The sequence below is a fragment of the Lissotriton vulgaris genome, chromosome 8 (assembly GCF_964263255.1).
Source record: "Lissotriton vulgaris chromosome 8, aLisVul1.2, whole genome shotgun sequence".
Lineage (NCBI taxonomy): Eukaryota > Metazoa > Chordata > Amphibia > Caudata > Salamandridae > Lissotriton > Lissotriton vulgaris.
In genome coordinates this window covers 585355156-585368592 of record NC_141696.1, presented here as the reverse complement: position 1 = coordinate 585368592, position 13437 = coordinate 585355156, and the positions used below count along the sequence as shown (strand labels likewise).

Genomic DNA, 13437 nt, shown 5'->3' with positions numbered 1-13437 from the left:
AAACAACTTTGACAACTGCTGGGTTTTCTTTTCGAAAAACAGAATTTTGGATAATGTTCGGGAGACAAGAATTTGAATTTGATTAGCAAGGATTAAAATAATAACACAGCCGAAATGCGGTACTAAAGTTGCTGTCAACCTTGTCTCCACTTTAATTATCCATCAGTTAAAAATATTATATTTTTTCATAGACGCCCTTTAAGAATACTGGTTTTATTATTCAGTGGAGATCTAATTGATGTTTTAGTGAGTGAGCAAGTGAGGGGATCAGGATGGTTCTAAAGCCAGCAAGAAGGCAATGCGATTTAAGGGGCAGATTTACAAGCCCCGTGCGACAATTTTGCACGGCCGTTGCGTCACTTCTGTGACGCAGCGGCGGCGTAAAACTGGCTCCATGCTGCGACGGATTTACAACGTGACGCATCTAGGGAGATGGTCACGTTGTAAAGCCCTGCGCTGCATTAAACCTGAGTCAGGTTTAATGTATGCAGGGTGGGCGTTCTGTCGGAAAAAGCCTCGGAAAAGTGAAGCAGTGAAATCTACAAGATTTCACGGAGTCACTTTTCCGATGCCGCTGTGTCAAAACCCTGCGCCTGCTTGAAGCAGGCGTAAGGCATGACGCAGCATGTTAGGTATGGGCAGCCCCTGAGCATTGCTGGAGTCGTGTCGCGCTTGCGACATGACTCCAGCAATGCGCCGCCCTTACTCCATTAGATGTGTCACGCATCTGTTTATCCTTGCTCCACAATGCACCGCATTGTAAATGCGGCGCATCTGTGAAGGCGCAAGGGTAAACTTGCGTGACGCATCTTACCTGGCGCATCCCTGCTGATATGCAGGGATGCGCCAGTCCTTGTAAATCTGCCCCATGGTGTTCACTGCTGATAGCAGCTGTGGTCTGTAGATCACAAATTCGAATCCTTTCAAAAATGCCTCATTCTTTCTAGGGAGATACGTTGAACAGTATTAAATAAGAGTGACTACGTTATTTTCAGCAACTAAGAGTGATAGATGCAGCTCTATTTAACCCCTTCACTGCGGCGGCTATTCCGCCGCAGTGCTAAGGGGGCGGGGGGGGGGGTGCTGCGTGCCCTGGCTGATCCGTCACCAGCCTCGCTTGCGCTGTGCTCATGACGGAGCGGTTCTGTCACGGCCCCGCCCGCTCAATAGAATGCTCAGCGCAGGCGCGGAATCCGCGCCGCGCAGGCGTGCCGAGCGGGCCGTGACGGAACCGCTCCGTCATCAGCACAGCGCGACCGCGGCTGATGACAGAGTCATCAGCAGGGGAGGGGTTAAAGCAAGTTATTATATTTATTGATCCAAATTATTTACTTCTACTCTTTTTTTATCTTCATTCACTGCTAATAATACCTGCACATAGATGATTTAGTTATGTGAACTGATGTATTGGTAACTCTTGAGCTGGGCAATTGGCCTGTTATGTTATAAAAGCAGTGACTCCAATTATCGAAAAGAAGGGAATTGAGAAGAAAACAGGGGTGCCACGGGAGATGAACCTTTATCTGGAGGGTGATGCCTGCTATAAATATGAATTAATACAGATCCAGATCCCAATCAGGGGCGTAGCTATCAGTAGTGCAGCAGGTGCAGTGGAGCCCATGGGTGTGAGAGGAGCCGGACAGACTTTTTTCCCCACCGGGCATTTCCCAGTCGGCCTGTGGCTTTGAAGGCCGGTTTTGAAACCCCAGGGTCTCTCCTGATGCCTCTATCACGTTCCCCAGCTTCACAGGGGCTTGGCAAAAGGCAGTGGAGGATTCAAGAGAGAGAGTAAGAGAGGGAGGGAGTTGGACGGTAGAAAGAAAGCGAACAGAGAGGAGGAAGAGAGAGAGGAGAAAAGGAGCGCCTGCGAATTGGTAGATGATAATAGAAGACTGCGGCGGGTGATGAAGGGAAGAGTGCTGCTTTCAGCATTTTTGTCAGTGACACAATTATAGCTGTTTTCTACTACAAAACCAGGCTTTAGAGCCCATTTACCTTTCTTGTATTACAGTCCATGGCAACTTTGCTACCCCATTGATCCCAAAGCAACGTTTGTCTAATCATGCACTAAAAAGATTCAGAAATGTCCTTGCCAAGCCTATCCCTCTCGGGTGTAAAATAATTTAGCTGGTGCCCAACATGAAAAAATATATATTTTGTCAAAACTAATATAGTGGATATTGAAGCACTGTTTCTCTTTGACAAGAAAAGAACCGCTTTTAAGTTGCAGTTTTCATTTAATTGCAATATAAATAAGTCATCTAACACATTTCCAGTACGCTGAACATTCTAGGGCCGAATTGGGGTAATCTTGAAAAGAAAAGTCTAAAAACATGTTCTGTGTTGTTTTTTTCTTAAAACATCAAGTGTATTAAATGAAAACCATATGTTGTAAGTAAGAGAGCTGAAACGTTTAATGGACACTGGAGTTTAGATGTGAAACACAGTTCTAGAAGTCTAGACCAAGATGATGTTACATGGTTCCTTTTATTTTCTAACAATGACATTTAACTTTTCTGTTGTCACTAATTCCAGTTAAATTGCCACTTTCTAGATTTTCCAAGTAGCTCAGACTCTTCTCTTTGGTGGGCAGTCTAGCTGATAAGCAGGCTGCTTTGACTAATGCATTTTAAATTCTCAATATATTTTGTATACAGCTCTTGTGATATATTCTCCAAGGTCTTACAGTTATATTTCCTTTTGGAGATATTTGGATAATTCCAAAAACAGAAATATCTCCTTTCGGTGCTCTTAAAGCTAGAATACCTTTTGTGATAGATACACTTTTTATATACTGTTTACATCACTTTAATTAATCTTCCAATGTTGGCATAGTCCCCATGTTTCAATATTCTTTTAACTTTATAATTTTCTTTCTTGCCTAAAGGGATCTGTGTCTTCTACTTGCATCTTTTAGGTCACATTTACTATTTCCCCTCATTCCTTTATTTAATATGTACTCATGTTATTACTGTTAGTATATCAACATCGCTCTATCATTATTTTCAATTCATACAATTTTCCCTTACACTGTGTTAAGATTAAAACGACTGCATCCTACTTTCTGTATTCTCCCAACAGCCTTCGACACCGTCAACCACCAGGCCTGTTTCACCTATTTCCACTTTGACAAACAAGAGTTTGTCCAAACACACTCCTAGAGATCCTTACCCTCCCAGTAATGAGTAGCACCTCTTAGGGTTTGATTGTTTCCCGCGTGATGTTAAACATCTGCAAAGAACCCCTAGAACGTCATCACCTTGCAGCAACATGCTAATGACATGCAGCTATACCTCGGAGTGTCATAATTTTGCTTTTCTGAGATTTTGCCTTTGCACTATTCAAATATGTGTATCTGACTTTTACCTGAAACTTTGTTCAACAAATATCAAGATCTTGCTCACAAATTGTGATAGCCGCCACTATCCGTATCCAGGTCCCAGTGCCCAAGTCCCAAACCAGGTAGTCTAAATGCATAAAATCCAGTAGTCAGATTCCCTTTTCTGCTTGACATGCCTTAAACTTGAGTGGTATGGTGAACAGGTCTGATGTGAATTTTTTTGCTTGACAGAAGCACTCTGCCTCCTGGTGGAAATATTCTCGGCCCAATTATACTTCTTTCGAAACTGGTAGCAATTCACTAACCACAACTTGAAATAAGCTAGGCACTCCTGACAAATTTCAGCCTCTAATCAGAACATTTTAATCAACAGAATGCAGGCAATACACCACTTTTATACTGCTGGCACATTCAGTGCACTTGACATGATATCAATACTCTAGTCACTGCTCACAACACTGTGAGCAGTGTTGCCAGTCTCTCAGGGAGTGGTGTCAATATTTTATGCTCTGGAGGCAATTACACTGGCAATAGAGGCAATATCTTTACAGATCCAGGTCCAGATTTATGAAGCCCTTGCATTGCCATTGCATCACACAAGGCGGCGCAAGGCAGCACAAAGACTTCAGTGAGATTTACTAAGCCACGCAAAGCCACCGTGCATGGTTGGGTGTGGCTTACTAAATCCGGAGTATTTTAAGGCAGAGCAAGTTGCTAACTTGCATTACTCTGTTCTGGGAAGGCGTTTCATGGCTGGAACGTGGGTCTTCCCACGTATACACCCATGAATTTAGGTGCATTCCCAGATGTACTAAGAATAATAAACCTGGGAATGTGCCATACTGCTGCGTTTCCCAAAGTAATGTGTAACGAGGAGAAATATGTTTATTTCACCTTGTTTTTTCCCCTCTTTCTACGTGTCCTGCCTAATGCAGCCCATGTGGAAAATGGAAAAAGCCTCATAGGATTGTTTCTGTGTATAAAGGTGTCACTTCCAGCACTAAAACAATCCTGACTGTAATGCAGGCACTCTCACACCATGCCACAAGGACGCCTGTGTTGGCGCTAGGCTGCACTCGGTGCACCTGTACGTGGAGAGGGCAGGAATGTGTCATATCTTCCAAGATATAGCACATTCCTGCACTCTCCTTGTCACACAAGGCAGCTCAGCAAGTTGTCAGGCTGCGTTACGTTGTGTTGCATTGCATGAGTAGTTAGTAATTCTGTCCCCCATTCTTTATAGTGCACCTATGATAGAGCTAAGAATTATTTTAAAACGTACGTTTGGGGTAGATAGTAGTACTGTCCCTTTGACCACCATTTGGTTGCATGACAAAAAATAATACTTTGTTTCTAGTCCGGATATTTGCCATCTGTTATTATCACGTACACATTCTCAAACATATGACACAGATCATAATACACTTAGCTGGGTGTGAATGCTGCAGGTACCACTGAATACAATATTTGGATTGGTTGCAATCTCCCGGGGTCTACCGGCAATACTGCAAGATTTGGTTGCAATATTCCAGGGAATACAATTTCTTTCATGGCAATGCTGTAGGAACAGCAGACAACACTGTATGAGTTGCTGGCACTCATCAGCCACCAGTGGCGATAGCCTGAGTTCTGGTGTCATCAACATTGGCACTGATGACAACATCATTACATCGCAATTCTCTGTTGTATAACACACACATATGTCACAACCGCTTGTAAGCAGATTCGTTAGAGGCGGATAATAATTTTGTCCGTAGGGTTTCCCTTTCGTTGCACAATTGTTTATACTACTCCTATACTTTGTACTACCTGTGTTTGCCATGCTGTTGGCGTTATGCATGGGTCCATAAACAGTACATTGTGAGACAATATTTCAATCCTTTTTCTGCGAACTGGACTTCTTTTGCCCTCTCAAATTAACTTCAGAATAAAGCACAATTATTTAGTAACTAATTTGTCATCTTTAGCCTCACATCTTTGTCTGTTTCGCCTTTGTAGATGTTGGCACCAGACACCCACGTGTAAACACACAGTTCACCACATCTGCGGTGCATTGGTTTGTATTCAATCTCCACATGTGCTTCTTAATCCTGGTATCTGTTATTCCCAAACACAATTACAAATGTTGTCATTTCCCATGCCTCCGAAAAGCCCCGTGCTTCAAATGAAATGTTCCCCCAGCTGTTTTCGGGGCTCTGAACTTTGAAATTGAAGACACTGGGCACAGCACCATCCTTTGAAAACTGTAAACAACTGAGCCTTGCACCGTTTCTATTCTTCTTCTAGTGAATTATTGGATGTTTACAATCTCTACTGCAGAAAATGCATTCTCCCTCACGTTTCCCCATTTATCTGACTAGTGTGTGTGTGTCCGTTTTGACTCCTGATTAGTATTTCTGTAAATAGCATTCCGAGATCAGTGCATTCTTTGATCAGCAATATTAACTTATTTTTTTTTTTTTTTTTATATTGTGCAGAATTAAAAATTGCAATACATATCTTTAATAATACCAGCAGTTGTTATTAGTTTAAACAGATAACATGCAATCTATCCTCTTAGCTTATATCTAAAAAGAAACCTTCTCCATATTACTCATATCCTATGGATTTTCTTTTACACCAATCAAAGCAATACTAACTTGACATGCTCATGTGATAGTTGTTTTTTAAAATTATTTTATGCTCATGTGATAGTTATGAGGAAAAACACTTGCTACCGTAAATATTTCAAGCAATACCTCACAGGGTTATGCTTTCCCAAAACATGATGGACACATTTTGCATCACGAAAAGCTATGGGTGGTATTAATTAAGTTACATTTAGAGATGCGCCAAAATTCGTGCATTTACTTTTGCACAATTACGTGATATGTGGAAAAATTCCGCAAAATTACACGAAATGCAAAACTGGCATATGGAGCGATATTTGAATGTGAAATGAGCCCTTGCATGCATTGTGGATGCGATTACACATTTTTTACAAAAAAGCTCCACAAACTGAAGCCACTAGCTTTCTGGCCATCCATGTTGTTCCTGTTCACTCTGGATAAGTTTTTGAAGTCAATGTCCTGCAATTCCACAATACGGCATACTTGGGGAATTTAAAAAATTTCAAGCGTAATGACAAATTACTGTAACAAAGGAAAGTTATGCCAGCATAGCATAAATTCCATCCACACATAGTTATATGGTGTTGTTTTATGTTGTGTTTCACTGTGTTGCACTTACAAAGCTTCTGTATACCATCCCTATGGCCTAATGGCCTTAAGAACAATCATCTCACATCTAACAAAAATCTGGCCCTATGGCGCCTTGCAACCAGTCCTGGACTTTAGCCTGGCTACCGAAAACTCAATCCTCCGCCTTGATAGGAGAGACAAATGGGTGGTGGGCAGGCAATTATTCACAAAGACTCAATTCTGTGCAAGGGTTTGAAATTTGGGAGCTCCTTGTCCTTCTAATGTCTCTTGGCAGAATTGAAAACAGCGAAGTCAATCTCCACCAAATTCTACTTTTACAGCACTTCATACCCCTGGAAATAACTAAGGGCCAGATGTAGGAGCCCTAATACCGGTCGGTAACGGCCGATTTCGGCCGTTACCGACCGGTATTTGGCTTTTGAGATGTAGGGGCATCTGATTTACAGAATCGGTAAATTTACCGATCCGGTAAATATACAGAATCTGTAAAATGCTGAATCGGTAAAATTCAGTATTTATGAGTCGGTAAATTAGGTTTACCTACATCTAGCCCTAAATCTTTGTGGAATCAATCTTATTATGGAAACACAATCCTCCCCTTCCAAACACATTTTTCTCTGACAATTTTCACTGTAGTGATGAATAGGTTTATTGTAATAATCAATGATCAAATCAGAAAAATATAAAATCCGGAACGCCTTAAAAAAAATACATTAATTACAGAACAATGATTAAGTGCCTGATTTAGAGTTCTTCGGATGGGTTACTCCCTCGCAAACCTGATGACCATCCTGTCCACTGTATTACAAATGCATTATATTTAGTGGCACTTGCAATTCACCAAATGGGATTTTCTTCACGTTTGTGATGGAGTAACCCACCCGACAAACTCAAAATCAGGCCCTGAGATACAAAGTAAAATCAGCACATATTAAATATTCCAGATAACTTAAAAATGAGAATATCATAGCAGCTTGTTTAAGATGGTTAGTCGAGAGATTTCAGAAGTTTACTAATAAAGGAATTCGATTGTGCATTAAAACAGAGTTTAATGGCCACCTGCACAGTTCTCAAATTAGTTTATCAAAATACTTCTCATAAATATTTATTTCGTAAGGCTAATAACTTTGGACACGGGTAAATGATGTGACCCATAGATTTGATCTCAGTACCACACAGCCAGCATGCAGTGTAACCAGCGCAACGAGTATGCCAACTTCCTTCAAACTGTAAAATTAGTATGTGCAATAGTCTGAATCATAAAAGTTTACTTTTTACAGAACCTTCCAAATTTGAGCTGATGTGCAGTTGCCGTGCAGTAAAATAGTTTAAAAAAACGAGAACTATGAGTCTGTTTTTCAAAGATGTCAGTAGGTCTTCTTAATGTCTATTTCTCGAGTATTTTCTTTATTAATCTTTTACCTGTACTTCTTGGCATCCAAATGAGATCAGTTAATTGGGGTCGTTTTGTACTTCAATTGTTTTTTCACCAGCAAGGTTGAACATATTTATGGCAGTTTCTGTCCTGAGAGCACTGACCCTGGATCCCCGAGGGCTTCTCCCTCTGTCTCTGTGATCCATTCTCTGCCTTCATTCCCATCCTTCTATGCCAATGCCCTCAAAGCCTTGTTTTTTATGATTAGGTGAGGATCTGTGGATGGTCCGCTTAAACCTGAGCGCTTCAATAAGTTCCAAAACTTTCTTTTACCCGAGTGCTTGGAACTGACTAATCTATCTCTATTCTCGGTGTCCATCCCAGAATCATGGAAACACGCTAAATGTATCCCTCTGCTGAAAAAAACAACTTTGGAGGCTACTAGGCCCGAAAACTTTAGCCCTATTTCCCAGCTTCCGTTCTTAACTAAAATAACGGAATTGCACGTTAACAGCATTCTAACTCAGTATTTGGAACTCAATTCGATACTGGCCCCCTCTCTAAATGGTTTCAGGCCATGGCGCAGTACAGAATCTGCTCCGCTTGTAGTCAAAAAGCAGTTGCTTGTCTCGCTGGACGAGGGCAGAACCTCGGCTCTGATACTACTCGACCTGAGTGCAGCATCTGACACGATCTTACACAAGATCCTGCTGCACCATTTGCGGGAGATCGGCATCGATTGTATAGCCCTCTTCTGGTTTGCGTCTTTCCTTGCCAATAGGAGCTTCCAAGTCATTTCCCTCCCTTTCCATTCCCATACTCACCCTTTACACTGTGGCGCCCCCCAGGGTTCGGCACTTAGTCCTACCTTGTTTAATATCTACATCTGGCCTTTGACTTTGGTATCAAAAGCTCGCAACATCTCACTAGTGTCATATGCTGATGACACGCAGATGGTGCTCTCCTTTTCGAATGACCATAGCTAGGACTCTTTGGAATTTCAGGATGACCTGACCACCATCTCTGATTGGATGTCGGCCAACTGTCTTCAACTGAACGCCACTAAATCAGAGATCCTCCTTCTAGGGATTGAGGTAGCCACTGGTGGCCTCCTGAGCTTGGCTCACCCCCTTTGCCTAAACCGGCTGTCCAGATCCTGGGTGTCTGGGTGGATAGCACCGTCTCCTTCAACGCCCATGCCAAATCAGAAGCAGGCACCTGCTTCGGACTGTTACGGGGCCTAAAGCCCATTCTATGACTGTTTGACTCTCACACCCATCAGATGATCTTCCAATCCACTGTCCCGGCTAGGCTGGACTATTGCAACACGCTACTCCTTGATTCTAATAAGTTAGTGATCAAATAGCTCCAGCACGCCCAGAATGCAGCGGCCCGCACCCTTTTTGCACTTCCCAAGTGCCACAGTGGAGAAAAGAATCCACTTCAAAGCGCTCTGCGTCACCCACAATATTCTTTCGGGGATTCTGCCCTGTGATTCTAACCTGCCAGTGCCTTGCGCTTGCTGGATCTCCATTTGGCCCGTGTGCCCAGGATATGCAGAGCCAGAGGGTGATCATTCCATGAGATCGTGCCTGCTCTCTGGAACTCCCTGCCTCTCTCCACCCATAGCATTTCCAACCATTGAGCTTTTAGAATGGCCGTGAAGACTTGGTTATTCTCTGATCATTAGTTGCCCCAGCTGACCTTTTCCACTGTGCTGCTTCTAGCGCTGGGATGTCCCATTGCTGGGACAGCCAAGTGCTCTCTAAATATTTTAACATACCATAACATAACATGTTTAAAAGTAGTGGAAGATTCAATCCCCCTTTCTTAAAGTTCATTGTGTTTGCCTCGTCCAGAATTAGCCAACTTAGGGCCAGATGTAGGAGTCCTAATACCGGTCGGAAACGGCCGATTTCGGACGTTTACGAGCGGCATTTCAGATGTAGGGGGCCTACCGATTCGGTAATTTTACCGATTCGGTAATTTTTTCCGATTCGGTAAATATACCGATTCGGTAATCGAATCAGTAAATTCATATGTAGCTGACACTCCTAAGAGTGCAACAGGCCCTTAAGAGTTGGTATTTTACCACACAATCCTATTGTGTGGTAAAATACCGAATTCAGGTGTGCATGCACATCTGTGCATGCACACCTGTGCCATGTGACACACAGACATGCCCCTAGGGCATGTATGTGTGCCACATGTCACACAAGCCTGTACTTGGGGTGCTAGAGGGTGTCAAAGTGACACCCCCTGCACCCTTGCAGGATTTGGTATTTACCGATTCGGTAAATACCAAATCGGTATTTCCCATTGATTCCTATGGGCTTCAAGGTCTTACAGATTCGGTATTCCTAAATTCGGAATCACCTAAATCTGCCCCCTTCCCATTTACAGACTCTTAAATACCGATTCAGTAAAATTCGGTATTTAAGAGTCTGTAAATGGGAATTACCTACATCTGGCCCTTAGTCTGTCAGAATTTGCCCTATTGCAGTCGCAGTTCTAATTTAGTTTGGCTACCATGTGGTGCATTTACAATGATACCAGTTTTCATTCTGGGTGTAGGTTGCTTTGTGGAGTCGCAGAACGTAGGTAATTAAGGATCTGATGGATTGCAGATAGACTGTGCTCGTATCAGTTATTATTTCGGTACTGAATAGGTGAACCTTAAAGAAGGGATGGTATAATTGTTGCATTTAAAACAGTGTTTCTCAAACCTTTTAGGACCACAACCCACTTTTTATAATGACAAACATTCGCGACCCACTTAGCTTTAATTAGCATGAGGCCAGTGGTTTTTTAATGTAACTTAAACATTGTGTCATGTACATACACCACTTTTCCTTTGAAATGATCACTAAGTTTGGACAGACATACAGTTTACTGATAAAAACTATTTAGCACACAAATGATTAAGTGTGGAAAACGGTTTGCCTGAATATTTACTATTTGTGCATTAACAAGTAAAGGGTCAAGGTGAGTTCCTATCTTATTAAAACTTTTGCTCCCTTTACACTTCAGAATTACAAAGAATTAATTTTCATTTTTGCTTTCGTAAATGCTGAATATGCAGAGTTCATCTACATGTATTTACCTTTTATTGTGTATTTTAAAAAAATGACATTCTGCACCCTTTCTTTTCACAATTTATGTACCCCAGCAGAACTGTCACTTAACTTTTTTTCTCGGACTGCACAGTGAGAGAAGTTTGTGAACACAAGACGTCTTACATTTGACCTCGGTCCTTGAAGCACAGAAAATATGACGAGAGAAATGTAGAATTTGAAGGCATCTTTATTTATTGCTAGGAGAGAAATATAGAATTTGAAGGCGTCTATATTTATCACTGGGACTTTCGTGACCCACCAAAAATCTGCTTGTGACCCACCAGTGCATCGCAACCCACAATTTGGGAAACACTGATTTAAAACATTGATCAACTCATCTACCACCTTTTCTCCAAGGGTCCTGAAGAAACTTTTGATGGATTTGGTCATTATTTCTGCTTTGCATTTTTTTATTTAAATGTACGGGGTCCAATTCAGCTTCTCATCAATAGTTAGATCAGGTCCCTTATTTGATCAATTATTAAGGATGTACGGCATTACGACGCATACAGTTACAACGCGTGCCGTTACAACGCGGTTTTTTCAACGCAAGTCGTTACCACGACTTGCATTGGAGGGGGTGCGGACTTAGGAATTTTTTTATTTACTATTCCAACACCAGCCTACGTACAGTAGGGAAGGTGTTGGATAGTAAATTAAAAAATTCCTTGTCCTGCAGCGCCCTCCAGCGCAAGTCGTGGTAACGACTTGCGTTGAAAAGACCGCGTTGTAACGGCACGGCGGTGTAACAGCCGCGTCGTAAAGGCTGTTCACCAATTATTACATTACCAATTTTCTATGATTGTTGCTTGTTCCCTTTCCCAAAGAACATCACTTTAGATTTTAAGTGGTTGACCATGAGACCGTTCATAAATTTGTATTCATGAAGTCTTGATGGCTGGTGCTGGAGATCTTTAGCCATCAGTGAAAAGATTACTGAGCCATCTGTTTAGGTTGCATGTGTGATAGTTTGTTTCCTTAACTTTGGTGGAAGACCATCTGCAGTGTCTAATTTTCCAGGTAAATCGGAAATGTAAGAGAAAATAGGAAAGAAGCCAAAATACAGCTGAGTTTTAATACATTTTGTGTTGACATTTTAGGCACTTTGGTGCTTTAGTTGGATCATTTGAATTGAAGCCATGTTTCTTCATGCAGCACCATGATCAAATGTAGCAGTGATCAGTCCGTTTCCCAATTCTTCAGCTTGTTCCACAGATGAGAATGGTTGACTTTATCAAATGATGTGCTGTAATCTATTTAGTAGGCATATAGTGTACGATATGTGTCGGTTGCATTGTGAGCTAATAGTGTAAAAAAATATTATAAGTACTAATGATGGTATAGCAGACAAGCCAGAACCCTGTTTGGAATGTGCTTATCATTTTCCACTTATTTGCTGAGATTGTATTGTGCAAAAATCGTGCCATCATAGTCCTAGGTGAGATCTGTCTGTAGTTTTTTGGGAAAATATTTCACTCCTTTTGGTATATCAGATGAACGATTAATCCTTTCAATGATGGGAGTATAGTACCGGAATGCAAACCTATGAAGACTAAACAGCATAGAAGTGTGCTCCAGAGAGTGGGATCATGTTTTATAATATTAATGGGATATCCATTGGGCATGGGAGTCCGAGTGGCTCGACTCTTCATTTCATGTTAGATTATATTGTTTTGTGTTATAGCTAATGATGGATTGAGATATGGTTCTCTAGTTGTTTGTAAAATATGGTTGCCTGCAGAGAGATCTTTGATGTGTGCTTCCCATTTCTTGAAAGGAATAAGGTGGTCACTTGCTGGCCTATTGGCATGTGTCCTAAGTCCAACCAAGAACCATAATCTATTGGGTTGATTTTCGTTGATAATGTTTTTAAGATTAATTCATGCTGCTTTGTGCTGATTATGTTATATTGCCTTGAGCACTTGTTTGTAATTTTTTTTTACACTAGAGTGAGTAAAATAACTCCCACTCCAGTAAATTATCTGCCTCCCTACTAAGAAATGATGTTACTCAACACTCTACAACAGATAACTATGAAGGGGTATGATAGTCCCTCCCATAATTTCCAAATAAAACTTAGCTAAGGCCGACCACCCCATTGTCATCAGCTGGTTAAATCACTTCCTGGCTCCATCCTCCTGCAAAAAAAATCCAACTACATCCCTGCAAGCCATTTCAACTAACCCGGGAGGTTTCGAAATGGCCGGTCTCTATGAAAAAAAAACATTATCACAATCATGGATGAGTTTGCACCTCTAAATAAAACATAAAACAAAACAAATATAATAGCCCTCAGAATAAAAGAACAGTCATGGTGTTTCAACCTCTCCTTCGACAACCCCTTGACATTCTTCAAATGGAAGGAAGAAATATATGTAACTTATTTTTGAGGTAAAAGTATCATTT

At 41.5% G+C, this 13437-nt stretch overlaps 1 protein-coding gene across 3 annotated transcripts in view; it reads left to right on the top strand.

The window, feature by feature from the left end:
• The window catches only part of EPHA3 (EPH receptor A3), an 861555-nt gene that overhangs the window by 717350 nt on the left and 130768 nt on the right, over positions 1–13437 (top strand). The window lies entirely within an intron of this gene.